The 27,123-nt window shown below is 36.8% G+C and overlaps 1 long non-coding RNA gene across 1 annotated transcript; it reads right to left on the bottom strand.

Annotated features, from left to right (window-relative positions):
- Positions 1 to 2,352: 2,352 nt before the first annotated feature.
- Positions 2,353 to 22,511, bottom strand: LOC119087961. The gene is made up of 5 exons (XR_005091508.1): positions 22,319 to 22,511; positions 10,854 to 10,915; positions 7,381 to 7,560; positions 6,319 to 6,361; positions 2,353 to 2,618 (listed from the first exon to the last, which is right to left on the bottom strand). It is a non-coding gene; the product is annotated as an uncharacterized LOC119087961 (long non-coding RNA).
- Between the last annotated feature and the right edge of the window lie 4,612 nt (positions 22,512 to 27,123).

The raw sequence follows: 27,123 nt of genomic DNA, 5'->3' as shown, positions 1-27,123 counted from the left end.
CCTGTGCCTTTGAGTTCCCATCTTAACCTCATTTCATGCTGGACTATACAACTCTAAGGTAATGCTGTTAATCCCCAAGTTGTTTTGGTCAAAATGTTTTATCACAACAGTAGAAAGCTAGTAGGACAAATATGAAGCTGCAGAGATTTTTCTGATTTGAAGTTGTTCATGATGTTTAATACTCAAATGCATGAATATTATAAAAGAAATTAGAAATTCTAAGTGTCAGAAAATCTATAGACATTTCAAACTTATTCTCTTTGAGATTATGTATGAAAGATACTTGATAGGTACTTTAGTATTTTGATTAGAATGTCATAACTTTATATGACTGTGAGATGCATAGGTGAAATTTTTATAAAACATGTTAAGCAAAGGATGAATTCTTTCCTCTGGGATACAATGATGTTACATGAATATTACTATCTTATGGAAAAGTATCAATTATATCCAGATGTAGTGAGTAGCCATTCCAACCTTGATCTGGAAGTTCCAACCTCCATTTAGGCTTTAGTAACTGTCACGCCTATGAGGCGGGGTCAAGAGAGGACCCTGAAGACCTCAGATGCTTCTCTTAGTTTATGCTTGGTGTTTTGATTCTTTTGCTGAAGAAGTCATTTATTTCTATACAGACAGGTTTTAAACCAAGTTCTAATGAATCCTTCCACAATTTTTTTAAAAGAGTTTCCAGAAGAATATTATAACAATAAATGAAGAAGTAATATATAGTTACGGGGATTCTAGTCTCTAAATGAATGAGGGAAAAAAAGGACAGCTAACTAAACAGGATAATCCAGATTGGGCCTCAGACACCCTGCTGCAGTTGTCCTTTGTGCAGACCACTGTGGCATTTAATTGTCCTGGGTCAAAAGGTTGTTCCATAGTCACCGTTGAATGAAAATATGTTATTTTAGTACAGACATCCTCTCAGAAACTAGACTTACCTTAGTTGCTATTGAAATAGATTCTAAAGGCTTTCTAAAACAATTAGGCAAATAACATCAAACAAAGAAATACCAGAAATATAAAGATGAAAGGACTAAAGATGGATGACTTCAAGTTCTGAATCTCATCTCCATTTTAGTCAGTGAGTTATGAACTAGTAGTTGTCTATAATCGCTGGGCTAACTGCTGACTTTAAATAAAACTTTATTACATTCAGTGTATTATTTCAGAAATTTATTGTGCAATGTGTCTTATTTAAACCATTTAATAGGCTAATTATTTTGATATTTTATCTGTATTTGAGATAAAGCAAGTAGGATGCCAAACTATTTTGAAAGTAACAACACAGTAAACAGTGGCACAGGGCTTTGTTCTTTAGATTGCTTTGTATTTTAATCAAGTAATTTTTCTCAAAGATCCTAGTTCTTTCATTGATTTTAAAGAACTCTGACATCTTGTGTAGTCCCATGGATTACTAATGAATAATAAGATAGAACATGAACTTGAATATAGTGAACACCTCAAACAGGATTCAACTGGGAGTATTAATCGTGCACACGTATAGATTCCATTTACAGTTTTGACTGAAAAAGGACTCAAGTCTAGCCATAAAATGGTAAGTCCTGATCCTTCTGTCATTTGATTAACAATTATCTGGACTTATGGATGTTTTATTGGTGATATAAACTTTGAATCAGTCTTTCACTTCTTTCTACTCTGTCTTAGTATTTATAGCTCTCAATGTAGAAAGGTGCTGTCAGATTCACAAACCCACAGCAACTACAATCTACCCTGCCACTGATTTACCCTGTAATCTTGGGTACTACACCAAACCTTACTGAAGTTTTTCTTAATTTTCAGAGGTAGGATTATGGCAGTCATGGCTATTGCTAAATTGTGTAAAACATTTAAGGCTTACTGTAGTACAGTCTTGTACCTAATGTGATAAACATGTTCCCATGTAGCATAAACTTCCCTAGATGGAGTATAGTGCTTTGAGGGATGCTGGATATTCAATAAATGTTTCCAATGATTATTTAGTGACTTATTTGAAATAAAACAGGCCAAAATATGGGACATATTTTTGATATACTTTGTTAGAAATGAAGGAATAATACCACATGAAAATTACTTGTGTTGAATTACTTTAAATGCAAATGAAAGCATTACAAATATTTCATATTAGAAGAATGAGCACTTTCAAATTTAATCACTGACGTGGAAAGGAATTCTCATACTAGTGTGGAGTTCAAGGAAGAAGCTGACAAGGTAATGTGAGGCAGAGGTGAGTTCACAGGATCATGTCCATTGTGCCCCCTGCCATCATCCAGCAGGTAGTATCTTTGATTAATCCAGTGGAAAAGACAAGAATGTATTTTCCTCTCATACGTGCCTTCTATAAATCAGTAAAACTTAAATTAGTTTTTTTCTTTAAAAGTGATATTTTGCTAGCTTCCCTAGTCAAGGGTTTTCTAATGGTTATGCCAATTAGAGGATGGATTTGAAAGTGTTATATTCTCTGGGAATACTGTGGTCACAGAAGAAAAATAAATGATGCATACCAGAATTGGAGCAGGTAGCTCCTCATCATCTTCACAAATATCCATGAGGGTCTATCCAAACAGGTGCCCAGTGTTTGGGGCTGATGTGTCCAGACAGACATAGTCAGGGGCCTGCAAAAAAATCCAGTTTATGAAAGAACAAATTCTTCTAACTATTCTCTCTGAATCTGAGGAAGAATGGAGGTCATTACTTGCAGTAGTATGATGATTTTCCTAAATGGTAATTAGGAAACATTATAATGCTTGCTTCAATACACAGTATACATTAAATAATTTCAAAGTGAACACAGGGGGCATGATGCAGATGATGTAAGACATTTCACCAAATATTTTATCTACCTGGTTATTTATCATTTCTTAATCACTCACTAAATAAATTCAGCTCACTATTGATAGGATCCTGATTCTGGGAACCAATATTAAGTCAGTTATTCAGAGCTCTAGATAAGTATCTTTCCCTTGAAATAGACTCAGAAGTCAGAAAACTAGTAAGGGACAATGAAGAGAAATTTCAAGGCAGGAGAAATAGAACACAATGATACAGAGGGGAAAAGAAATCATGGAAAAAGAGGGAAATGATATAGGAGTTAGAAAGCAGCATAGAGGAGTGAATACTAGGAGGATAACTAACATGAAAAAAATTTTGAAAAGTCATCTGGTAGCCAACTATTGTAGAAGCTGCCTAAAATATATATACATATACATATGTAAAATAGTGTAAGTGGAGTTACCCACTAACAGGTGATGATAACCAGGCTAGACTGCATAGTCTAATAAATGTAAGAATAGTGCTAGAAATGAGATATTCTTTGTGAGCTGTTGGCTAGTGAATCCCAAAGATTTCCAACAGGCTACTGACATTGATCTTGGTTACCCTCAGAACTTGACACTAAGCTATTGTTGGAGATAACATATGCTTGACTCACAGAAATGGAGAAATCAACCTGGTATGACCTGGAAGTTTCCTTCCATCTGTTCTATGCATACTACTGGAGAATAAGAGTAACCATCAATCTTATCTTGGTGTAACCCTGTAAGCTACAATAATAGATGTCCTGTCAAGATTTGCCCAGTGGTGCAATAGTGGCACAAATGCCGTGGGGTTACCAATGTTACATGTTCTGAATGTATTAAAGTCCAAACCTCAAGATGGAATACATAACTGGCACCATCATCAGGACCAATAACCTTAACTAGATGGGCTGAGGCTTAAGCAAGAAACTATCACTATTTTTTTTACTAGTATATCTACATAGTATTAAGCCAACCCTTAATAACTTATCATTATACAATAGATTAGTGCAATTCTAACTCCTCATCAGAGTTGTTTCTTTGGCAGTAGATAGTGATTTAACACCCAGATTTAATCCACAGCTGGTCTATGTGAGGAGAACAAAAGGCTGCGGAGTGCAGAATCCTGGTATCTCAAGAAGTCACAGTCCTTCCTCCTATGGCCTAGTGGTACTTTCACAAGAGAGCATAAAGACTGTAAGAGAGGAAGGAACTGTCTGACAACAATGAAACAATGTTTTCTACACACCAAGCAGCAGCTGCCAATATGAACTCACATGCACAGTTACGATAAATGCACAAGACATGTGCAAGCTCAAAATTCTAGAACTAATCCCAACATGGGGAATGGAGTTGGGCAGAAAGTATCACCCACATGTGACGAGCAATGGAAAATTCCTATCTGCCCAATAGTGAAATTCAGTTTGCTTTAAGGATGTGGTCTCCAATTGGTGCTCCAGTGGATGGCCACACACCTAAGAGTATATGGCCAAAATAAAACTGGGTTTTTAAAATTGTTTTAAGGAAAAATAAAGAGAACACAAAGTTGATGGGTTTGGAAAAAGGCATGAATGTGGGTGAAGTTGTGGAGTTGGGATTAAATATGATAAATATACAATATATGAAATTGCAAAAGAATCAATAAAATCTCCTGATTTTATGTTTAATCAGTTTTATTATGAATGAGACTATCTACCCATGAATGAACCCAGACGCAGCCAATACCCCAATACCTTCACAAGTATAGCACTGCCTCCTTCTGCTTCTATGAAACATCCCTAAATCAGTCCAGCCTTGAGATTACATGGACCTCCTACTGTGAGGCCGTGAACTTGCCCAGGAGCGACAAGTCCCTAAAAATGAACCTGCCTCTTACTTTTTAATTCAGCTCAATTGGATTTATTGCAGCAGGAGTGATCATTCATTTGGTGACCTCCTGCTTGGCAGTCTGGGTCCCAGAGGCGAGCTGCAGGACCCTCCTCTTTGTTCTACCCTGGAGGAAAGCCTGGCTAGATCGACCTGTAACTCCTTCTTTCTGGAGAGTGGTAGTTACATAGGCACCAGGTGCTTATTTGCTTTTGTTTTTGTTCTTTATTTTCTGACATAAGTCTCAGCCACACTAGAAAAAGCCCACAGTAGAACAAAGGCAGCCTTTGTTCTGAAAAGACTTGGTGGCTCCAGAGACGCCTCCTCCCTAAGACTTCTCCATCCCTCAGGCTACCTTAAAAAAGGATGCTCAGTGGTAACTTTGGGTTTATGCTGCAGCTTTAGGGGATGGGAAACTCTGGATGATTGAACTGTGATCTTCAGTCACCCCTGGGGTGTCTGCTGTGAATTTTTCTAAATTGGGGCTTTCCCAGGCCATAGTCCCTAAGAGATGGCAATATACTTGGGATAATGAGTCCAAGTGGCCACCAGACAGCACCCTTGACTTGAACAGCCTTCTGATTCAGAAAATTTTTGTAAATATTCTGTCAAGCAACCTGAGCTCCCTTTACATACAGGGATCCTGGGATTTACACTCCTAATGCTTCCCCTGTAGCCAGTGCTCCACAGCTCAGATTCTGCTGGCCAGGGTCAAACAGCTCTCAGCTGTGCTTCCACAGGGAGGGACTGACTGCCTGAAGTTCTGGCTTCCCCTCCTTGACCTCTGCCAGCTCTGTCCCCTACTCCTTCTACTCTTTCTCCTAATTAATCCACTCCACCCACCTTGCCCCCTACCATCATCCCTAAGTCCCTTTATCCACTCCTTTCAGCTTCTACACAGGAACCCAAGGCCTCCCTTCCCCTGACCCCAATCCTCTTCCCTCTCTGACTCCTTCTTTTTCACTGTCAAGAGCTCCACCCTCTGACCAACACTTCCCTGTATGTCTGTCCTCCTTCCCCAAGGGCACACAGACTCTTCCCTCTGGACTTCTGTCTCCTGTCACAAGTGACACAGTTGTCTGCCACTTCAGGGTCCTCCCCTGTGGCTGCCCACATAGGGTCCCAACAGGACCCCGCTGGCTTCTGAGCCCTCCTAGAGTTGACTGGAGTCGAAGGTGTCTTCTGGTTCATGTTCCCTTCTCCCTCCAAGATCTTACTAACATTAAACAATGGCTGGGCTCTTTCTCCACTAATCTCTCTGCCTACATAAGAGAGTTCTGTCATTCAACTCAAATCTATGATTTAACCTGGCATGATCTCTGTGTTATTCAGTCCTCCACTCTTACCTGTGAGGAGTTCCAGAGAGTCTAGGTGAAGGCCAGACAGTAGGCAGACCAGGCCCATTTGGTGGATCTTATGACTCTGGTGGGTCATGCATGCAGCCCTGTTCCAAGACCCTGACTGGGACAACCAGCAGGGACAGGAGGGACAGGAGGGCCACCAGAGGAGGAACATTATGATTCCATGCCTCCTGAAAGGCATGAATATAATTTCTAACAAGGTAGTTAACTTTGATAGACTTCACGAGGTTACCTAGCAAACAGATGAGAACCCAGCGGTTTTTCTTAATAGATTACAAGAGGCCATGACTTACCTTGACCTGGCCTCTCCAGCAGAGTCCATGGTAATGGCCTCTCCTTTTATTTCACAATCGGTTGCAGACATTTGAAAAACAAAAACAAACAAATTAAAAAAGGTTGAGAGCAGTCCCCAAACCTGATTCATGACTTGGTGAAGGTGGCCAAGTCTTCCTGTCAAGCTCCAGTGAAACAGATACTTAATCATTGATGCCCATGCCCTAGCAGCGGCCCTAAGGCCAACAACATCCCTGCAAAAGGGACAGGGAAGATCTCTGAGGCCCCATCCTCCCCCCCCCACCAAGGTGGGGGCAAAGTCAGTTCCACTCAGAACCTACTTTTGATGTGTCAAGGAAAGCCACTGGTCCAGCATCTTCCTAATCCCTCCCACTAACAAAGGAGTGCTCTCTCTGCCAGCAACCTGGCCACTGGAAATCAGAGTGCCCCAATGGGAGCTTAACCCCTGTGCCGCACCACAGAGACCCAGCCTCACCATCAGGGTCATTTTAAACTCCAGAGGCCATTGAACTTCTCAATTTGGCAGAGAAGTGACAGTGTCCAACCTGGGAGACCCCCTATTACCCTATCCATGCCTAAGCAGGATATTCCACCAACTTCCTAGTGGACAGAGGGACTACCTCTCCAGTCCTCACCTCTCACTCGGGCCCTACAGTCCCTTCACTGGTCTCAAATACAGATACAGTTTGTATTAAAGGATTTTAAAATACTAAAACTGTAACCCATCACAGCGGGTTGCTTTCTGTTATGATGTTACTATTATACAATGATTTTATATAAAGTGTTATCAACTTGATTCTTGATACAAATAACATGTTTACCAATAAAACTGTGATGCAAATCAAGTAAAAAAATAGCTGGATTTTCACACCACAATAATATCAACCAAAATATGTTTAGCACAATTTCTTTTCTTTTGTAAACACTTCCCCAATAGATAATGTGTTTTCATTAGGTGAAGAAATAACAGTGCAGTTACACTGGAATTATTGGTGGGAAATGGGAACAGAATGATTAAGAACCTGTAAATTTAGGACCTTGAAGGAAGGTAAGAGACTCACTACTCTGGTGTTTGGGTGGGTCCTTGGGCTTCAGGGTGAATAGTCCTGGCACATGTGGGGACTGCAGCTCCTGGACTGCCTTGTTGATATCAAGATAATCAGTGTAGTCACTTGGCCCCACTGCCAGGAAGGTAGAATTTCAAAAGCCACCCATTCTCATGGTATATGGGTTTTCATGTCCTATGTAGAGAAAATATTAAATAAAGATTAATGCTAACAGTGATGAATGATCAAACAGACCTTTTGGTGAGCATGAGCACATGTTGAAATGAGCTGCAGGTCTCCTCTGACTCCTGGAATCCTCAGGAAATAAGCGCTAGGTGTCCAAGCATGGACTTCAAAAGTTTAGAGGATAAAATTCGTACATGTTGCCTTGCTGCACATCATGTACACTGGAGATCTGCTACAGCCTTCTAGCCCTAATCATTTTAGTCATGTGTCCTTCATATGTCAAGAGTTATCATGAAAGAAGAAAATACATTAATTTCTTGTTGGTTACTACCTTTTCAATAATTTAACAATACATGTTAGAATAGCTCAGCATTTTCTCCAACGTGATTCCTGACAGATTTATAGAGACAGCTCATTTCCACTTGTAAATTCTGAAACCGAGTATTTCTTGTGGAGTGGAGTGGTTTTCCTTAGCTTTTCCTCCACTGTTTTCCACCCGGTGCCTATAAGGAGAAAGTCACACGAAACTAGAAACACTGAAGTCCCTACAAAGCTGCATTTACAAGACAGAAGACTATGTCTAGTAACTAGACACTGTCTAGTTAGTGTTTTCATGTATAATTCTTGGTTTGTTGTTTCATGCTTTTAACTACTTCCTCTACAGGAATTCTCAAAGATCCTGTATGTCAAAATGGCTCTCCTTTCTTATGAGAAGTCTCCTTTCCTTATTTCTCATTAATCACTGATGAAACTTGGAAGCTCTTGCTTTTCCCTTACTTGTAGGACAGATGCAATGCATTTGGGACAAAAGCTAAAGCAGCAATGTAGTTTTTTTCAGCAGCAATGGTTGGGGGCCAGGAAGTTTCTATAGGATAGACATGGTAACATCTACAAGGGCATGGGGATAATTGTTAATGAAAGCATGAGAACTGAGTGTTCTGGCATTCAGAAGAATCCTGTGCTGGTTAGTGTTATGTCAACTTGACACATTAGCTGGAGTTCTGTGGGAAGAAGGAGTCTCAACTGACAAAATGCCTTAATACATCTATCTGGCCTGAAGGCACATATATGGTTCAATTTCTTAATAGTGATCATCTGTGACATGCATGGTTTGAGTCCTGAAACCCTCACTAGGGGCTGTGAGGCAATGAAGGAAGGACTGACACAGAGACATACATTCTGTAAACTAGGCAATATTCTAACCATCCACAACACAGACCTTCAAGATGTTTATTAGGTACAACACAGGGGTAGGAGTTAGCTATTGTTCCAGGGGGTCTCTGTAGGTGACTATTTCAAGCTTCCTGGAGGAGGAAGCTGTAGTTGCTAGTCTTGCACACCCTGGTCAATCTTTTATAAACATTCATACTCAGATTCTCAAGGAAAACTGTGCCATTTCTCTTGAGCCTGGTCCATAGAAGGAGATAGCTTTACCAAATAACCTATGTGCCCAGTCTTTAAAATCCCTAATGCTGTGGGATGTTTTCTGTATGTTAAATGTGTTGCTCTGATTGGTTAATAAATAAAACACTGATTGGTCAGTAGCCAGGCAGGAAGTATAGGCAGGACAAGGAGAGAGGAGAATTCTGGGAAGTGGAAGGCTGAGGCAGAGAGCCGCTGCCAGGCACCACCATGACAAGCAAGATGTAAGGTACTGGAAGGCCACGAGCCATGTGGCAACTTATAGACTAATAGACATGGGTTAATTTAAGATATAAGAACTAGATAGCAAGAAGCCTGCCATGGCCATACAGTTTGTAAGCAATATAAGTCTCTGTGTGTTTCCTCGGTTGAGTCTGAGCAGCTGTGGGACTGGTGGGTGAGAGAGATTTGTCCTGACTGTGGACCAGACAGGACTGGAGAAAACTCCAGCTACACCCTAACATGGTCATGGCCTTGTCAAAACACACATTCACTCAGGGCTTCTCTCATTCAGAGATTCCTCTGCTCCCTACAAATTGATGTGGGTCGGTCCATCCTATATGGGTGGTGCCTCCCCTGGGCTTGATGCTTTAAGAAAGAAGACTGAGCAAAGTAATGTAGACCAAGACAAGTAAACAACAATTCTACATGGCTTCTACATCAGCTCCTGCTTCCAGGTTCCTAGCTTGTTTGAGTTCTTGATCTGACTTTCTCAGCAGTGGACTGTTAGAGGAAATTGAAAGAAACCCTTTCTCCTCCAAGTTGATTTTGGTCATGGTGTATTATCACAGTGATATAGAACCTAACTGAAACATGACCACCATGATTGGCAGGATATAAGGAAACCTCAAGCCAAACATGGTGCACAAGGCTGTTATAGTTCTTAAGGTCAAGACAACATTTTATAAAGTTAATACACATATTAAAATAAAATAAATGTAGTTCCAGTTTCTGTCTGCTCTCTCCCACTGTGTCTTAGGTACTATTTGTATTTTTAGACTGACCAGATATTGTTGCATGTATAGCTTTTATGGTATGCAGCAATCCACAACCTGTCAAAGAATAAGTGCAGTTCACAGCTCTAATTGGTACATCTAAAATGCAATTTCTCTACCTAAGGTTAGGCAGCTTCCTGGGAGAGTAGGAAGCTTGTGAAAGCCAGAGAACCAGGACATTTTCTAGGAGATGCTGTCTTCAGTATATGAAAGGAATACTACACACATGAAATATCAACAATATAATTGCCAAAATGAGACTTAAAAAGTGGCAGTGCCAATTGAACTGCCACTGTGGATTGGGGTAAATCTCACAAGACTCACCCTTAGATGAAGAGCTAAAGACAGTCAATGGCTGTTCAGAGGGAGAATCAGTATTTCCCAAGGATGAACTAACTAATAGGTTACCCTGTCCCAATTGCTCATCTCTAAAAACACACCCATATGAGCAACACTAAATATGCTTTCTCCCAGCTGTACACACACACACACACACACACACACACACACACACACACACACACACACAAAATCAACCAAACAACAAAACAAGATTAATTTTAAAAGGTCATGAAATTGAAGGGGGTGTGAAGAGATTTGGTAAGAGATTAAAGGGCCAGATGTAGAGATGGAAATGATATAAATATAATATTCATGTATGAAATTCCCAAATGAATATAAATTTTAAAAGATTTTATCATATACTTGGAAAAGGGTCAAGACTCACTAAGTACTTAAGTATTATTTAATATATGAAAGAACATTTCATATGATGTTTACTTTCATGGATATTTAAGCTTAAGAAAAACAATGAAAACTTGAACAATTTAGGATTAATGATTTTTTAACTCAATCAATGCCCCCTCAGGTTTCTCAGATGCTTACCCAGGAGTGGGCATGGCGCTTTCCCCTGTCTGGAAGAGAATCACAGTTGATAATCTTCCTCTCTGGAAAACAGAAGAACCAAAAGTCACACTGTACCTTTCTCAGTACACACTTTAAATGCATTTTTTCTTTCCTCTTCTGCATCTCTAAAACTGGAAAATATTGAGGCCGGCAAGAATTCTGTATAAGAGGAGGCTGCCATTGGAAATTAACAGTGGCGAGTTCAATGGTCCCTGTTCCCCCTGAGAATAAGCAGAGAACGGAAGTTTCTGCCTTTTCATCTCTGGTAGAAAAGATTTGTCAATGCAAAATATATTTTTTCTGCTACATTTTTGTGACACTGGGAATTAGAAATCACTACATGCCCTGTCTCCAAGCAAGAAAAGTGTCCCTGTCACCCACGTCCCTACAGGCTTTTGGTAATGTTGAGCTTCGCCATAATATCTTCCTGTCCAGACACCTGATTATCCCAGTGCCACATGCCTACCCTCTCTGTGATGACTAAGCAAAGCTAAATTTAGAAGCATTAGAACCTCAGCAAGCCGTGTAAAGGAGACAAAAAACTAGAGAGGGCTGGAGAAGACTTGAACGTGAAATCAGGGTTTGACCTTCATTCAGGGGTCCCAGTCCTACAGAGAAAAAGGACAAATAGAAATCCTTCATAATAACCCAGTAGCAAAAACAAGATCCACAACTGATTTACAGCCCATCACCCTGGGATCCAATGAATCAAGCAAATGTAAACTATGTAGCATCTATTGAGTTACATTAGAGTCCCACATGAGATGCCTAAGAAAAATGCATCGAGTTATGGCTTACTAATAACTTGTTTACTTTTGATTCTTGATAGAAAATAATGACCTTTACTTGCAGAATGAGATCACATTTATGATATTATGATAATTAGTAAGTGTACTCCTACACATACATGTATATACACACATACATACACACACTAAAATTAATATGAATGAATGAATGGCCTATGTTCAAAGTGATTTTCAAAATGTTTCCCTCTTTACCAGTTATTTCAGGCATCATCTATTAGATTCTTGGGACAAGTATTCAGAAGATACAGCTTTAGTGACATATTTTAGTTGAAATTGTATATCAGACCTGTCATTTTGTAATTATTAATTTGAAACTTTGTCCTTAAGGAATAAATCAGTATCAAAAATATTTACATGACAAAGAAGATATAGAAACAATGGCACCAAAAGATATCTAGCGATTTATATTAACAAATTTACATCATGTTCATTGGGTGTATACAAATATTTACAAACAATTCACATATACATGCATTTTCATGTGCAACACACACAGACATACACATAGTTTATTGTGCTCTAGTGGTAAAATGCATTTCACATGCTGCTCATTGATAGGAAATTTTACTGGAGAATACAGGAGCAGTGGCCACATATAGACTAATATGTCTGCTGACTTTACTTCTGAAAGTGAAAGGAAGATGGAAATTTTTCATACATATTAATCAAGCATTTGGCAGTGATGTTTATACACTTATTTAAATATTAATGGATCACAGAAAGGCATTGAATAAATAGAGTTTCCAAGTCTCTTACAGGTATTCCCAGCAATGGTCGTAACTTCCTGATGATATCATTCACTGTGTCCAATTGTGCTGCTGTTACAGTGAATGACTATAGAAAACACAGCAAAAAATATAATGACTAATGTTTATGAAATACATGATTTGATAGCTATTTATCCAAGCATTTTCCACATCATGTGGAAAACTCAGTTTAGTTAATGGCAAAGTAAACACATGTAAGGCTCAAATTATGAGTATGGTTTTTCTTTCCTTCATATAACCTGAGGGCAGTAATAGAGATTTTAGTCTAATATATATTTCTTTAAGGATTTTGATCAGTCAAAATATAATAGAATGTGCACTGATGAACTGGATTTTGGGGGATGGTAAAACAAAAGTGTTAAAGGAAAATCCTTTCAGAATCTAGTAATGTTACATTAGTTTTGTATCAATAAACAAACTGCTCACCACAAGCTAAAAACATAAAACTCCTAGGCCAAAGAATGGGTGACTTCTATTGGAGTTTGAAAAACTTCTATGTTTATTTTCAGCATTGCTCACACACTATGCACAAAAATGTACACATGCACACAATACACACAAAAATCCCCAATACACAAACAAATGATATTTCTAAGTATACAGATAAACTATAGTTATATAAAATAATTTTCTTATGCTTGAGTATAAGCTTGTAAGATAAAAGAGCCACAGTGCATTTAACCATTCACACAAACATGAACAGATGTATATACAAACACACACACACACACACACACACACACACACACACACACACAAGTATTAACCATCAGGTGAGTAAGGTAGAGTACATGTCATTTTTGTCTTGTTTTAAAGTTTTATATATGATTATAACTATACTCACATAAAGAAAAACTATTTTAGAATAACTAAGAATCATTTAAAAGTTGGTAAGAACAAATAATTGAATCTAAAGAAGCAATAACAATTGAGAAAAATACATTATTACAGTGATAAATATCTTCAAAGGTGTTTTATAATAACACCTCTCTCAATTTAAGTCACCAGACACAAAATAATTTGTTAAGCATATTGTACTGTAACCAATATGGATCAATCCTGCCTCATAGTAACTAGTACTCTTTTATATAGGCAAAGACGTATTTGTATGCACGAAAATATTTTTTCACATAGCACTATCTATTTTTCCAACCTCCCTCTTCATCTCCCTCTTGTCACCAGCCTTATCTTAAAATTTCCTCCCATTTTTCCTCCCTTGCCCTAATACTCCCTCGGTCAGTTTCATGGAAGGAAATATTGGTCTTTTGAGTATATACAGTATTCCAGCTCGGGATGTCCTCTGTATCTCAAGTGCAATACTCTTTCCACAGTCTTTCTCCTTATGTTCGTTAATGGATCTGGTCAAATTCATTAAAAACACACAAAAGTGAAATTGTCTAGTTGCTTGTTTTCATGTTAATAAAGGATATAGTATCAAAATTTAAATTTTAAATTGATAGATTCAGCAACAACTTTTGAAAAAAAAAAAAAACAGTGTGTGTTCCAGAAGATAACAGGTTGCCCTAAACTGTGACATTTAGGAAGCAGATTTGGTTCTGAAAACATTAGTGCCCACATTAGAGGGGTCATGATCATACATGGCTCAAAACCAAGAAGCAGTATTTCCTTTGAGTGTGCATAGTAAAGTAACTTGTATTGATAGTAAATTAATATTATATTCCACAATACTGTTTCATCTAGCATAAAGGTTGGAGAAGGAAAATATGAAGGTAGAAGCCACTACTTCCTCAAAGTTGAAAAAGTGAGAAATGCCAAAACCATCCAGGAAACATAAACAAGATTGATGTTTGGAGATAGTCTAATCCTGATGCCAAAACCAAACAACCAACAACCAAAAAAATAAAATGCCAACATCGCTGATGAAAATAAAAGCAAAATTATTAATAAAATATTTGCAAACCAAATTAACACAAACAGATTTCCCATAATGTTCAAGTCAGTTTCATCCCTGAGATGGAGCAAAGTTTCAACATTTGTAAATTAAAAAACATAATCCACTTCATACATGGACTAAAGGATAGAAAGATGATCACAACACTTTATTCATAAAAGACCTTTGACAAAATATAATATCTATTCATGATAAAAGTCTTGGAGAGAAAAGGGATACAAGGAATATATTTCAATGTAATAAGGCACTATACAAGAAACTCACAGTCAAAGTCATCCTTGATGACTCAAGGACAGAAACTCAAAACCTTTGTGCTAAAATCAGTACCAAGACAAGCACCTTTTTCTCACTTCTCCTCAACATAATTCTTACAATGTTAGCTAGAGCAATAAAACAAGTGAAGGAAATGAAGCAGATACAAATGAGAAAGGAATATGTAAACATATATTTATTTCCATATTATAAGATTCTATATATAACAAACTAGAGTACACACAAAAATTCCCAGATCTGATAAATATTTAGAAAAGTATCAGAAAACAAAATCAAAACACAGTCGTCAGTATCCTTCTATATACAAATGACAAACACAGAAAGAATGAAATCAAGGAGATAATTCCATTCTCAATAATCTAATAAAGCAAAACAAACACAACAAGAAATTAGAAATAGATCTGACCAGGAAATGAAAGATTTGTGCAATGAAACCTTTAAAACACCAAAAGATAATTGAAGATACCAGCATATGGAAAGATCTCCCATGTTCATGAATTGGCAGGATTAACGTTGTGAAAATGGCTATGCATCATGTATTCAGTGCATTTGCCTTCAAAATTCCAACAAAATTTTCACACAAATTAAAAATCATTTTTGAATTTCATATGGAAATACAAATGACTGAGATTCAGAACAAACTAGATATTAAACATCATCATTAACAATAACAAACTTGCTAGAGGTATCACCATACTAGATCTCAAGTTATTTTGTAGTATAATAATAAATACAAAATTTATACTCTCATAAAAAGTGTCATTTATCAAAGGAATAGAATTTATGTCTTCAAATAAACCCACATTGCTACAGTCATCAGAAATTTTACAAAGAAGCCAACCATACACATTGGAGAAGATACAGCATCTTCAATCAATAGTACAGTTCAAATTGAATTGCTACATGTAGAAGAATAAAATTTAATCCTTATCTCTCACCCTACACAAAATTCTGATATCCTGGACCTTATATAAGAGAAAATTAGGAAATATATGCATACTCATTGGCACAGGAAAGTACTTTCTGAACAGAATGCCAATAGTGTAGACATAAAACCAACAGCTAATAATTGAGTCCTCATGAAACTAAAAAGTTTCTACACAGCAAAAGACACAATTGTTTGGCAAAGGGGCAGCCTACAAAATGAGAAAATGTCTTTACCATTTGTCACAGGTTTAGTGTCTGGAATATATAAAGAACTGAAAAAATGATCAATAAAGTAAGCAACACAAATAAAAATTGGAGGATAGGGCAAAAAGAGTTCTCAAATGATGTCATACAAAGAAAAACACTTTTTAAATTTTAACATCATTAGCCAACTAAAAAATAAAAATTAAATATTTTAAGATTTCATCATGCCTTAATCAATATGGCTAAGATAAAAACTTCAAATGATGACAAATGCTAATACAAATGTTGGAAAGGGGGAACACTTATCCACTCCTGGTAGCAATGCAAACCCATACAACCACTATAGAAATTGGTATGCAACTGGATCAAAAGGAAAGAAACCTACCACATGATTCAACTATATTATTCTTCCATATACATCTGAAGGACTCTGTAACCTATTCCACACATAACTGCTCATAAATGTTCATCTCTGCTCTCTTCTTAATAGACAGAAAAAGTCTACATGCTCATCAAATGATGAATAGATGAAGAAAAGATGATATATTTTCACAATGGAATACTATTCAGCTATTGAGAAGAATGAAATTTGAATTTCACAGATAAATGCATAGAGCAGAAACAGTCACTTTGAGTAAGGAGACTCAGAGTCAGACAGACAAAATTCACAAGGTTTCTCTCCTCTGTGAATGTTAAGACTCTTCAAATACATATGTTTAATTTGAAATACCATTAGAGAGCATAAAATTTCAAAGGGGTAGTAGGGAGGCATGTTCTGGGAAAGAGATATAGAATATAATACTATATAGGTTTCTAGGGGAATAATGAATCAGGAAGGGTTAAATGGGTGGGAAGCTGAAAGTATAGACAATAAAGTATGGGGAAGGACAAAAAACACTAAAGACTACCAAAAAGTCATGAAAAGCTGCTTGTGTAGAACTTTCATATATACTAGATCTTGAATGATTTTTTTAAATGACACAATTGAGTCCTACTTTAGCTGGCCTGCAGGAGCCTCTCTCCCAGCCTATCTCCATTCCCTAGGGACTCCAATTATTGGTGCAAACCTAGCATCCTATCACCTCTTTCATTCAAGTCTGGATAGACGACACTTAGTTCTGTGGAAGCCTGCATTCAGTAGCTGCTCCTCTCATATAACCTCCATTCCCTTGGGATTTCACATCTTGATATTGGCATAAAAGTCGACATGTTGAAGTTAATATCCAGGCATAAGTCAACAGATTTTTCACAAAAAAGACAAAAACACACACTGGAATAAAAGACAGTATCTTCAACAAATAATACTATGCCAATGAGAGAGTATCATATCCATAACCCTGCTCAAAAGCAAACTCAAAACTTTAACATAAGAGCACATCCTCTGAATCTGATAGAAAAAGAATGGGTATAACACAACATTTGAGGAGAAAAGTAATCTTTGTTAGGACCCAGCTATGGACTCTGCAAACTACAACTGTGACTTGTCTGGAAGATATACTGGTGCAATAAAGGCACATATAATGGGAGTAACCAACCACTTTTTTATTGATTTTAATACTTACTCCACAAGATGTTACCCATAAATGACACAGATTAAAGTAGCCAGAATCTGAGACTAGATAAGCCATCGCCCTTGTGAAAATGGACTACTATTCTGTTACAAGAATATGAAATAATTCCTGATGACATATTGGTATATCTTATATCAACACATCATACTCATCAGAGAATCTTGTTCTCACAGTATATTGTAATTTAAAAAGATATACCCAATTGGAAAATGTACAGAAAGTGAGACACTTTGGAGCTCTTAGTCCTAAATGGATATCTTCAGGAATTTACAGGAGAAAAAGATTGTAAGAGTCATAAATGATAAATGACTCAGAAACAGTGTCATCCATACATAACAGGGTTGATGCACATACAAACACACAGAGACAATGACAGCAAGCATAAGACCTGTACGGGTTCAAGTAAGACAGTGTGTCAGCACTGAGAAGGGAAATAGAGACAAACTTCCATCCCTACCCTCAAAGCTGTCTGCTATTTACACCAGCTGGTAAAGAGAAAACCACTTTTCTCCAGTGGACTGTTACTGGGTTTATCAACCACACACCAGGGCAGGTCCCATTCCAGGGAGCAGTTGGCCAACACAAAACAAACTCAGAGGTGCGTTGGTGGATTTGTTTGTTTTATTTTCCTTTGTTTTTTTTTTTTCCTTAATGTCCTATTGTTTGCATATGAAGTAGGGTGTTTGTGTCTATTTTGCATGGAGAGATTGTTTCTTATATTTGATTTGTTAGTTTTGAAAGACAGAAGGGGAGAAATAGAACCTAAAGGTGGGTATGTAGGGAGACACTGGGTGGACTGGGGGAGGGAAAACATGACCAAAATGTATTTTGTGAAAAATGACACAGTGGTATGTCAATAGAGAAGGGGGTGGATCTTGGAAGAGTTGATGAGATAAATTTGTAAAGATATAAAACAAAAAAGGTGAGCAGACTAGGGTTAGCAGAGAATCGCATTCTTTCCTAACAAATTAAAGTAAAATATATGATACCTTTGAAGCAAAGTACACTACTCTATTTTTGGGTGGAGGAACTGTAATATAAAAACTAAAAACATTAAAATAATCAAAATATTGTTAGATTTTACATATATCATGATCAAAATACCAATGTCTAATAGTTACCAATACGGGTAAAGATAAAAGAAGTCTCCTCATGTTAGGATTTCTGTTAGAACCTGTTCTTTACTGGTGACCTTACGGTGATGGCAAGCAACAGTATGATCCAAACTCTCTAATCTCAAGCAGGTAAGGGTACCTCTCTAAGCTTCAGGTTCCCCACAGTTAAAGTGTTAACTCTGTCTCAAATAAGTCTCACTGGTTGAGTAGCTTTTCAAATTAAAAAATACATTATTTGCATTAAATTAAGTCTTACTTCAAGAATTTTAAATATAGTAACAACCAAGAAGTCTCTACAAATAGAAATGACACTTTTTACTCCTATAGCCACTTCTGAGTTCCATTGGTCCATGGAACACCAGGTATTGAAATATAGTGCTCTGAAAAATTATTCATATGAAGATGGGAAAACCTCCCCCCACTGATCACTAAATGAGAAAATGCCTTACAGCTGGATCTCATGGAAGCATTTCCTCAAGTGAGGCTCCTTCCTCTCTGATGACTCTAGCTGGTGTCAAGTTGACACATTAAAACCAGTACAATATCAAAATTAAGAAAATTAGAGATGAAAAAAAAGGATATAACAATAGACTTGGAGGAAATCCAAAGAATCATAAGGATGTACTTTAAAAACCTGTACTCCACCAAATTGGAAAATCTAAAATAAATGGCTTATTTCCTCAATACATACAAGTTACCAAAGTTAAATCAACACTAGATAAGTAATTTAAACAGGCTTATAACACATAGTGAGTTAGAAGTAGTCATTAAATGTCTCCCAACCAAACACAGCCCAGGGCCAGATGGTTTTAGCACAGAATTCTATTAAAACATCAAAGAAAAGTTAATGTGAATACTCTTCAAATTATACCACAAAATAGAAAGAGAAAGAACCTTGATAAATTTTTAAGTGATATCATACACTGGTACCCAAGCAATTCGAAGATCCAACAAAGAAAGAGAATTACACACTAATTTTCCTTATGATTTTACTTGAAAAAATTCTCAATAAAATTCTTGGAAGCTGAATCCAAGGACACATCAAAAAAGATTATCCCCCATGATCAAGTAGACTTCATCCTAGAGATGCAGGAATGGTTCAATGTATGTGTATTGATAAATGTAATCTACCATATAAACAAACCAAAGGAAAAAGCCACATGATCATTTAATTAGATGTAGAAAAGGACTTTGAAATAATCCAACACCCCTTCATGATAAAAGTCCTGGGGAAATTACAGATAAAAGGGGCATACCTCAACATACTAAAGACAGTTTATAGCAAATCCAAGGCCAACAGCAACTTAAATTGAGAGATATTCAAAGCAATTCCACTAAAACCAGGAACAAGACAAGCGTGTCTACTCTCTCTCCATATGTATCAATACAGTGCTTAAAATCTTAACTAGAGTAATAAGACAACTGAAAGAGATCAAAGGGATACAAATTGGAAATGCAGAAGTCAAAGTATCTTTATTTGCAGATAATATGATAGTAAAAATAGATGACCCTCAAAATTATACCGAGAAGCTCCGACATTGATAAGAACTTTGAGGAATGTAGCTGGATACAAAATTAACTCACAAAAATCAATGGCCCTACTATATCAAATGACAAATTGGCTAAAATAGAAATCAGAGAAACAATACTTTTCACAATAGTCTCAACTAATAAAAAATACTTTGGAGTATCTAACTAAGCTGGGAAAAGACTTGTATGATAAAAACATCAATACGTTGAAGAAAGAATTTGAAGAAGATGTCAGAATATGAAAAGAAGTCACATGTTCATGCATTGGTAGGATTAATATATTAAAAATGGCTGTAGCACAAAAAGCAATCTACAGGTTCAAGGAAATCTCTATCAAAATTCCAATACAATTCTTCACAGATCTTAAAAGGGCAATTTTCAGCTTCATATGAAACACACACACACAGAGAGAGAGAGAGAGAGAGAGAGAGAGAGAGAGAGAGAGAGAGAGAGAAAAGAAGCAGAATTGCTAAATAAATATTGAATAATCAAAAAATTTCCCAATTTCAAGTTGTACTTCAGAGTTAGATTAATAAAAACAGCATCATGTTGGCAAAACTAAACAAAACAAAAGGGAGACATTGATCAATGGAATCAAATTGAAGATCCAGACATAAATCCACACACTTATGGAAACCTTGATTTGAGAAATGAACCAGAAATATGCACTGGAAAAAAGACAACAATGATAAATGGGACCTCCTGAAACCGAAAGACTTCTGTACAGCAAAGAACTCCATCATCCACACAAAGTGTCAGCCTATAGAATGGTAATAAATTTTACCACCTGCACATTCAAAGGAGGGCTAATATCCAAAATATATAAAGAATTCAAAGAAACTAAATATCAAGAAAATAAATAAGCCAACTAAAAAAAGGGGTACAGATATAAAACAATGGATTATCAATAGAGGAAACTCAAATGTCTAAGAAACACTTAACATTCAAATTAGCCACCAGTGTAATGCAAATCAAAACTACTTTGAGATTTCACCTTATACCTGTTATAACTGCTAAGATTAATAAAATAAGTGACAGCTCATCGTGGCAAAGATCTTAGTGGAGTTATTGGAATACCCATCTATTGCTATTGTGAGGGCAAAGTTTTATAACCACTGTGAAAATAAGTGTGTTGCTTCCTCAAGAAGATGGGAAGTAACATACCACAATATTAAGCAATCTTTGGGTATATACCATCTTACCAGAGACACGCTAGCCTAATCGTGTTTATTTCTGCTTTATTCATAACAACCTGAAGTTGGAAGCAATCTAGATTTGCCTCAATAGAAGAATAGATAATGAAAACGTGACATGTTTACACAATGGATGGTAAACAGCGGTTAAGAAAAACACAATTTTCAGGCAAATGAATGGCAAAAGAAAAAATCATCCTGAGGAAGGTAACCCAGACCCAGAAAGATCAGACTGCTATTCACAATTATTTAAACATTAATATCTATGTAAAAAGTACTAGAAAAATACAAATTCTACAATGCAAAAGAGAGGCTGAAACCAAGGAAATGCTTCAATTAGGTAGCTTTTCAAAATTCACAGACGTCATTGAAATTAAGGAATGAAAATGTACAGTCACAAAATTTTGAAGAGATTGAATTACAGGATTAGAAATCCCATTAATCTATGCAGCATAGCTACCTAAACAGTGTATTTGTATATACACCCACATAGATGTACATACACCCACATATTTACCTAATTTTCTATGCTTCATTTTTCAAGAAAGACTCATAAATATTTATGGAACAAGGAATGAAGCAAAAGGGACAAGGAGGTGTTAAAAAAATAGTAGCTATCCCCATACTGAAAAATTTGAGAAGGTATGTGAACAAGTAGTTCAAATTTAGTTGCATGGTAAAATTCAAGTGGGGGAGAATTCTTGAACAGTTATTTCCGCAATAAGCATTGCTCAAATTTTGGGAAATAGGTGCTGAGGAACAGCAAATGATTTTGAAAACATCAAATAAATTCATAAAAACAAGAGAGTTTCTAGAACTGTAGATGAAATGTAACCACTATTCTGCATTGTTCTATGGTGAAAATAGTTGAAACAGCTAGACTGAGCAGTACATAAAACCTCAGCCATTTTAATAGACTTACAGACATTTTCTGACCATGTAGTTCAGAACATTCCTCCCCTGACAGTATAAAGTCTCCTTTATTTAGAGGACATCACTTAACATTATTATCCTAAGTAGCTTTACATGAAGCTAGACCTGAAGTGTAAGAATTAGTTCAAATAATCTTGAGTAATCAAGACAAAACATCTCCTGAAAGCACCAGTCTAGCCTAAGGATCAAAAGTAGATATTAGAAGAATACCTTTTCAGCAGAGCCTGAAATGAGAGCCATTCAATGGGCTTGCAATTCTACCTTTCCTCCTTGGCACTAAACACTAAAGATAGCTACAGCAGTTGGCAGACCAACTACTGAAGTCTGAGGAGTCTGCAGTAGTCAAGGTGACTGACCACTGTGATGTCACAGTTCTGAGGCTCATGACAAAACTGACAAAATGACATGTGCCTTGCCTCTCTTTTTTTTTAATCAAGATATAATTTTAGATTCAAAAATAGTTTCATGGATGAACAGAGATGTTGTATGACTACACAAATTTGTGCAATAGAAATATTACTATTCATTCATATCAAAAGTTACTTATATCCCCAAACCCTAGTGCACTATGATAACTATATATACTAGACAATTTCCTGTTGGTCACTGTTTTGAAGTTTGAAAGTATAAGAGCAGCCTATCAATTTGACCTCTGCTCACATTAACCTTAATTGTGTTGCATTACATAAAATGGTCTCTTGTCAGGGGTATGATTAGATAGCAAGACAAGAGCCAGACAGTGAAAACAGGCTTACTTTTGTTCTCTGTCAATTATTCTCATGTATTGACTAGAAAGGTCAATTGACCTTTTTGACTAAAAGTTGATTGACTAAATCAACTTCAATGCCTTCAAAGTTCAACACTTGCAATTACAGGGTGGCCTCTTTGTGGGTCTTATCTCCCCCCAAATGCCACCATCTTTCATCATTGCCACACTAGGGGTTAAGCTTCAACATATCAGCCCATGGGATTAAATGACTCTAATCATACAAACAGTACAGTTAAGTCTAGGACATCCTCACTACAACAATGATTCTTTTTCTTGTTTATGAAATCGGATTATGTTTTCATAGAAATAGAATTGCATTACTTCCTCTCCTTTTCCTCGCTACATTTCTTGTCACCTGCCCTGCCTTAAATTTCTCCCATCCCAATATATATTTCTTGCTGATCTTGTTTCATTGTTTGTGTGTTTTTGGTTTCAAGCCTGGCCACTCTGGAAAACCAAGGGGATTAGTTCCTGGAAAAATGCTATTTTTCCTTTTCTCAGCAGTCATTAGTCTTCTGCAGTTCTTTTTCTAGACATGGGCCCTGTGAAATATTTTCCCTTTATTGTTAACATGTCCTTTGATAGTACCATTGTTCTGGTCCTGTTTATGAAGCCGTTTCTAGGAGAGACGGTTTCACAGCAGACTTCCTGGTATTTTGACTCTTACAATCTTTGCAACCACTCATCTGTGATGTTCCCTGAGCTAACCTCACCTGGCCAACTTCTCAGCTGGTCTTGTTTCCTCAGACTGGAAGCCTCTGTGTCCTCATATCGAATGGCTCTCAGCTGAACTGTGCTGCTAGAAGCCTGAAAGCTTAAAAAGCCAAATGCTTCTAGTTTCTGGTCCTCACACCTTATTTTGTAGTGGCCACTGAGGTCTTTTCTATCTTGGCTTCTGGTGCTGGACTCCTAGGATGCATTTTTCTCTTCAAATGCTATATTATTTTGTTAAGACTAGAAACAATTTATAGTTATCAGTGTAGGAATAAGAAACATTTTGAAACTAAAATGTCTTCTGAAAATCGAACTTTTTTTTTTTCCTAAATTGAGTCTCTTGGGACAGTTACAGTACACTTCAGTCATCAAATTGCACTCTTGGTTTTGATTTTATGAGCACATGCCCCTGGGTTATTCTAACATTTGAAGCACTACCAACTGTAGCCATCAGCCCTTTATCTTTTACTCCCCCCACTTTATTTTCAGAAATATGTGATTCCTGCTTCAAACATGTACTTTTCCTTGTCACCTTGGAAGATACAACAGGTGTCTTGTTTATCCAATCCCAATATTTTGTTTTTGTTTTCTAACATTATTTTATCTGAACCAAACTTTGAATATCTACATTTCATTATCTCACATTACATTTAGCAAAATTACTATTGTTACATTGTATTTTTGAATGCAGTGATGTATTAAATTCTACATGTATTTGCAGATTTTCTAATTTGCATTAAAATATCCATATACTCCCTTCATATACTAACTGTAACCCTATGATTTAATAGCAATTACTGAATCATCTTTAAATTTCCTAACAGTTTCAAACTTTGGCTCTCTATGAGTCTTCACCTATTAAGCACTAGCTTGAAGACTATTCATTTGTAACTATTTTATTTGCCACCATTAGACAGTTTAAAAAATCCAATATTAGACAATCACAGCAGCAAATCCTCAGCTAATTCCAAGAAAACAGTATGTCCAAATGAAGAAAATGCACAACTGTTACTTGTATCTGCAACTTATGTAGCTTCTGCACTCTGTGTGTTCAGTTCCTAAAAAGTTCACTCTTCATTTTAATAGAATTGCATCTTCAAAATCTACTTCTTTGAATAAGAAGTTGGAAGTTGGACTTTTTTCCAGTGATTATTCACATCTTTCTCAATCTTTAAATAGCAGTCTATAGCCCCATGAGCCTACCTTTTTTTAAATTTTCACTTTCAAAAATAAAGCCCATATAATTGTTAATACATTAGATACCATCTATGTTGAAATATGTCAAAAAATGTTAAAATGTGTCAACCCAACTTGTCTATTGCTCACACTTTTCTTCTACAATAAAATGTTGCAATATAGGAGAATATCATTGAGAATCATTTCATTATAGCAGAATGAGGAAAGTGCATGCTGCAATTAGACAGTATTTTAGTTCCTTTCTCTACAAGGTTGTTTTTGAAAATGGGACTCATAATTTTCTATGAGATTAAGCAATTGGAACATGTAGAAAATGAATGAGTAGATCTTCTTTGGCCATTGAGCTGGTTGGAAGAAGTAGCGCTAAAGGAAGAAGGAAAACTACAAGTAGGTGAACATCCAAAGTAGTGACTTATATGCCAGCAGTTTTGCTATTTGCCATGCACAGGACTTACTGGTGAATGAGAGGTTGTGAGAAGAGATAAACCAGATCAGATTATGTAGGTATTTTAGGTTTGTACACTATGTTCCAAAAGAAATAAGAATCAGAGTGAACCGGACAACAGGAAGTGAAATTTGTTCTTCAAATTATCTAATTTTCTGCATTTGGATTTCTTTCCAATTATACCCACCCAAATATGTTATTTTGAAAGCTAATACCTCATACCTCATGAAAATAAATGACTCTTCATTAATATTTTATTAAAATCATCAGTATTAAAGACTGTTTAGAGCAGTACTGTAAATATGGTACCTATTCCTAGACATGGAGTGCTTTGGTTTAGAGATGCTTTATTTCCTGGTAGATTGCATCTTGGTGATTTAGCTATGTCAAATAAAGCCATTAGCAGATAGGACTTCGAAAATCACTCTTGGCCCATCCCATCTTCACTCATTCTGATCCATATCCTTCATCCATTAATCCTATGATATTTATTGTGATAGTTAATCTTTATTGTTAAGTTGAAAGGATCTAAAATCTAGTAGGAAACAATCTTCTCAATGTGTTTTGAGGGTGTTTCCAGAAATGACTCCTCTCAGAGTTTGTAGTATACTCCTATGAGAGACCCAAATATGAAGAAGCATGAAGAAAAATCAATGCTACCTTCCTTCATTCCTGCATTTGATTCTTGGTGAGTGAGTGTCAATCCATTTTGCTATTGCTGTTGCTGCTGCAATCATCCATAAGAATTCTAAGCTCTTTAGTCATTCTCTCAGACAGACTATCATTAACTTCTAAGAATCTCCAGGTTCCAGTGCCAGATAAAGGCTTCTGAAGCTGCTAGTTTTGTGGTTTAAATGGCTACAGGTCCTCAGACTTTTGACCATGAACATTGCCAAAGATTATACAGCCACTTCTCTCTAAGCAAACCTAATCAGTCAATTTTCTGTCATATATATACTTTTTCTGTTTTCTGTTGTTCCAAAGAACCCTGCCTAATATCACCATGAGCTAATACTGCCAGGTATCCCTTCTCAGAGAAAGGACATTACTTCTTGCTGTATAAGAATGAAGCACTCATTTGCTGAAAATTTTGTTATTTTTTAACAGCTGAGTAATACTCCTTTGTGTAAAGGTACTACATTTTCCTTATCCATTCTTTGGGTGAGAGGCATCTAGGTTGTTTCCAGTTTCTGGTTATAACTAGTAAAGCTGCTATGAACATAGTTGATCAAATGTCTTTGTAGTAGGATGGAATGTCCACTGGGTATATGAGCAGGAGTGGTATAACTGGGTCTTGAGATAGATTGATACCCAAATTTCTGAAGAGTCTCAATACTGAATTCCACAGTGGCTGTAAAAGTTCGCACTCTCACCAGCAGCAGAGGAGTTTTGTCCCCTTGCTCCACACCCTCTGCAGCATGAGCTGTCACTTTTGATTTTGATCTTAGCCATTCTGACAGGTATAAGATGGAATCTCAGAGTCATGAAATTTGCAGACTAATGGATGTAATTAGAAAAAGTTATCCTGAGTGAGGTAATCCAGACCCCAAAGAACAATCATGTGTGGTGATATTTTATTTGTACACCCCAATAAAGCTTATCTGGGGATCAGAGGAAAAAGCCAGTCACTATATTAAACATAGAGATCAGACAGTGGTAGCAAACACCTTTAATCCTAGCATTCGGGAGGCAGAGATCAATCTGGATCTCTGTGAGTTCAAGACTACACTAGGAACAGAGCCAGACATGGTAGCACACACCTTTAATCCCAGTGTCAGTTAACCATAGAGGTCTGGAGGTCTATACAGACATAAAGTGATGGAGCTGAGTGGAAAGAGGAAGTGATGAAGCTGGGTGGAGAAAGAAAGTAAGATGGCAAGCACAGAAAGG

The sequence above is a fragment of the Peromyscus leucopus genome, chromosome 5, assembly GCF_004664715.2.
Source record: "Peromyscus leucopus breed LL Stock chromosome 5, UCI_PerLeu_2.1, whole genome shotgun sequence".
In the NCBI taxonomy this organism is placed as follows: Eukaryota; Metazoa; Chordata; class Mammalia; order Rodentia; family Cricetidae; genus Peromyscus; species Peromyscus leucopus.
This window is presented reverse-complemented; position numbering and strand designations above follow the sequence as displayed.